This window comes from Salmo trutta, chromosome 13 (genome assembly GCF_901001165.1).
Source record: "Salmo trutta chromosome 13, fSalTru1.1, whole genome shotgun sequence".
In the NCBI taxonomy this organism is placed as follows: domain Eukaryota; kingdom Metazoa; phylum Chordata; class Actinopteri; order Salmoniformes; family Salmonidae; genus Salmo; species Salmo trutta.
Genome location: NC_042969.1, coordinates 8,767,394 through 8,771,690, shown reverse-complemented (window position 1 = coordinate 8,771,690; position 4,297 = coordinate 8,767,394).

The following is a 4,297-nucleotide window of genomic DNA, read 5'->3' as shown; positions in this document are numbered from 1 at the left end:
TCATCAAAGTCTCAAATAGGGATGGAACCAGGGATTGAATTTAAGATTTTAGGCACTGGCCAGCCGGGTTCAAATGTCAGGGGATAAGGAAGAAAACACTTGTTGGCTGGGAAACTAATGGTATTTATTCAAAACATTAGGCAGTTTCAGGACCCTGCAATCACTTCTCTGAAACATCTCTCTCTCTCTCTCTAAAGAAGCATTGTACTGGTTGGAATACTTACTTTTTTTTTAAAGTGGCTTCTCTGAACCAGCATTCACCTCTCAAAAACATAGAGGGCTTTAAATATAAAATGTTTGGGTAATACAAATAGTTGTTGCTGACTTTAGCCATACAAAAATAAAAAGTATATAAACTCAACAAAAAAAGAAACGTCCTCTCACTGTCAACTGTGTTGATTTTCAGCACACTTAACATGTGTAAATATTTGTATGAACATAAGAAGATTCAACAACTGAGACATAAACTGAACAAGTTGCACAGACATGTGACTAACAAATTAAATAATGTGTCCATGAACAAAGAGCACGTCAAAATCAAAAGTAACAGTATCTGGTGTGGCCACCAGCTGCATTAAGTACTGCAGTGCATCTCCTCCTCATGGACTGCACCAGATATTCCAGTTCTTGCTGTGAGATGTTACCTCACTCTTTCACCAAGGCACCTGCAAGGTCCCGGACATTTCTGGGGGGAATGGCCCTAGCTCTCACCCTCCGATCCAACAGGTCCCAGACGTGCTCAATGAGATTGAGATCGGCAGTATGGCTGGTGGCATTGTCAAGCTGGAGGGTCATGGATGAGCCTGCAGGAAGGGTACCACATGAGGGAGGAGGATGCCTTCCCTGTAATGCACAGCGTTGAGATTGCCTGCAATGACAACAACCTCAGTCCAATGATGCTGTGACACACCGCCCCAGACCATGACGGACCCTCCACCTCCAAATCGATCCCGCTCCAGAGTACAGGCCTCTGAAGTTATTTGGATTTTTACGAATTATCTTTGAAAGACAGGGTCCTGAAAAAGGGACGTTCCTGTTTTGTATCCACAGTTCCAGTCGAAAGTTTGGACACAGCTACTCATTCAAGGGTTTCTTTATTTTTACTATTTTCCACATTGTAAAACAATAGTGAAGACATCAAAACGATGAAATAACACATATGGAATCATGTTTTAACCAAAAAAGTGTTAAACAAATTAAAATCTATTTTATATTTGAGATTCTTCAAAGTAGCCACCCTTTGCCTTGATGACAGCTTGCACACTCTTGGCATTCTCTCAACCAGCTTTCAAAAAGGCTTTACGGCGAAAGCATAACATGCGATTATCTGAGGACAGCGCCCCGCACACAAAAGCATACAAACATTTTCCAACTAAGCAGAGGAGTCACGAAAGTCAGAACTAGCAATAAAATAAATCACTTACCTTTTGAAGATCTTCATCTGGTTGCAATCACAAGGGTCCCAGCTACATAACAAATGGTCCTTTTGTTCTATAAAGTCCTTCATTATATCCCAAAAACTCTGTTTTGTTGGCGCGTTTTGTTCAGTAATCCACTGGCTCAAAGGCGGTCAAAACATGCAGACGAATACATCCTAATAGTACTGGTAAAGTTCGTCGAAACATGTCAAACGATGTTTATAACTAATCCTCAGGGTGTCAATTATCTAAATAATCGATAATATTTCAACCGGACAAAAGCGTATTCAATAGAAAGGAAAAAGAACTTAGGGCGTGCACACAGTCACGTGCGCAAACCAGTACTGCATGATTCCCCAGTCCCCTGACCAAAAGGTATTTTTCTTCGTCGTTTTTCAGAAAACAAGCCTGAAACCATGTCTAAAGACTGGTGACATGTAGTGGAAGCCATAGGAACTGCAATCTGGGCCCTAACTCATTACATAGTCAACAGGCATTCAATGGAAAACCACTCACATCAAAAAAATCCCACTTCCTGGATGGATTTTCCTCGGGTTTTCACCTGACATATCAGTTCTGTTATACTCACAGACATTATTTTAACATTTATAGAAACGTCAGAGTGTTTTCTATCCAATGCTACCAAGTATATGCATATCCTAGCTTCTGGGCCTGAGTAACAGGCAGTTTACTTTGGGCACAACATTCATCCGAATTTCCGAATACTGCCCCGTCACTAAAAAGTTAAGCCATTTTGCCACAATTTTGGAAGTATGCTTGGGGTCATTGTCCATTTGTAAGACCCATTTGTGACCAAGCTTTAACTTCCTGACTGATGTCTTGAGATGTTGCTTCAATATATCCACATCATTTTCCTACCTCATGATGCCATCTATTTTGTGAAGTGCACCAGTCCCTCCTGCAGCAAAGCACCCCCACAGCATGATGCTGCCACCCCCATGCTTCACGGTTGGGATGGTGTTCTTCGGCTTGCAAGTGTCCCCCTTTTTCCTCCAAACATAATGATGGTAATTATGGCCAAACAGTTCTATTTTTGTTTCATCAGACCAGTGACATTTCTCCAAAAAGTACGATCTTTGTCCCCATGTGCAGTTGCAAACCGTAGTCTGGCTTTTTTTATGGCGGTTTTGGAGCAGTGGCTTCTTCCTTGCTGAGCGGCCTTTTAGGTTATGTCGACATAGGACTCATTTTACTGTGGATATAGATACTTTTGTACCTGTTTCCTCCAGCATCTTCACAAGGTCCTTTGCTGTTGTTCTGGGATTGATTTGCACTTTTCGCACCAAAGTACATTAATCTCTAGGAGACAAAACACATCTCCTTCCTGAGCGGTATGACGGCTGCGTGGTCCCATGGTGTTTATACTTGCGTACTATTGTTTGTACAGATGAACGTGGTACCTTCAGGTGTTTGGAAATTGCTCTCACGTATGAACCAAACTTGTGGAGATCTACAATTTGTTTTCTCAGGTCTTGGCTGATTTCTTTTGATTTTCTCAGGATGTCAACCAAAGAGGCATTGAGTTTGAAGGTAGGCCTTGAAATACATCCACGGGTACACCTCCAATTGACTCAAATGATGTCAATTAGCCTATCAGTAGCTTCTAAAACCATGACATCATTTTCTGGAATTTTCCAAGCTTTTTAAAGGCACAGTCAAGTTAGTGTATGTAAACTTCTGACCCACTAGAATTGTGATACAGTGAATTATAAGTGAAATCTGAGATCTGTCTGTAATCAATTGTTGGAAAAATGACTTGTGTCATGCACAAAGTAGATGTCCTAACCGACTTGCCAAAACTATAATTTGTTAACAAGAAATTTGTGGAGTGGTTGAAAAACTAGTTTTAACCTCTATGGGACCGGCGGGACGAATTCGTCCCACATACGTAACAGCCAGTTGAATCCTGTGGCGCGATTTTTAAAACGTTTGAAATACTATTACTTCAATTTCTCAAACATATGACTATTTTACAGCTATTTAAAGACAAGACTCTCGTTAATCTAACCACACTGTCCGATTTCAAAAAGGCTTTACAACGAAAGCAAAACATTAGATTATGTCAGGAGAGTGCCCAGCCAGAAATAATCAGACACCCATTTTTCAAGCTAGCATATAATGTCACAAAAACCCAAACCACAGCTAAATGCAGCACTAACCTTTTATGATCTTCATCAGATGACACACCTAGGACATTATGTTATACAATACATGCATGTCTGTTCAATCAAGTTCATATTTATATCAAAAACCAGCTTTTTACATTAGCATGTGACGTTCAGAAAAAGCATACCCCCCGCAAACTTCCGGGGAATTTACGAACAATTTGCTAAATTACTCACGATAAACGTTCACAAAAAGCATAACAATTATTTTAAGAATTATAGATACATTACTCCTCTATGCACTCGATATGTCCGATTTTAAAATAGCTTTTCGGATGAAGCACATTTTGCAATATTCTAAGTACATAGCCCAGCCATCACGGGCTAGCTATTTAGACACCCACCCAGTTTAGCCTTCACCAAAATCACATTTCCTATAAGAAAAATGGTCTTACCTTTCCTGTTCTTCGTCAGAATCCACTCCCAGGACTTCTACTTCAATAACAAATGTAGGTTTGGTCCCAAATAATCCATTGTTATATCCAAACAGCGGCGTTTTGTTCGTGCGTTCTAGACACTATCAGAATTGTAAATCACGGTCGTGCGCATGGCGCAGAACGTGACAAAAAAATTCTAAATATTCCATTACCGTACTTCGAAGCATGTCAACCGCTGTTTAAAATCAATTTTTATGCAATTTATCTCGTAGAAAAGCGATAATATTCCGACCGGGAATCTGCAATTAGCTAAACA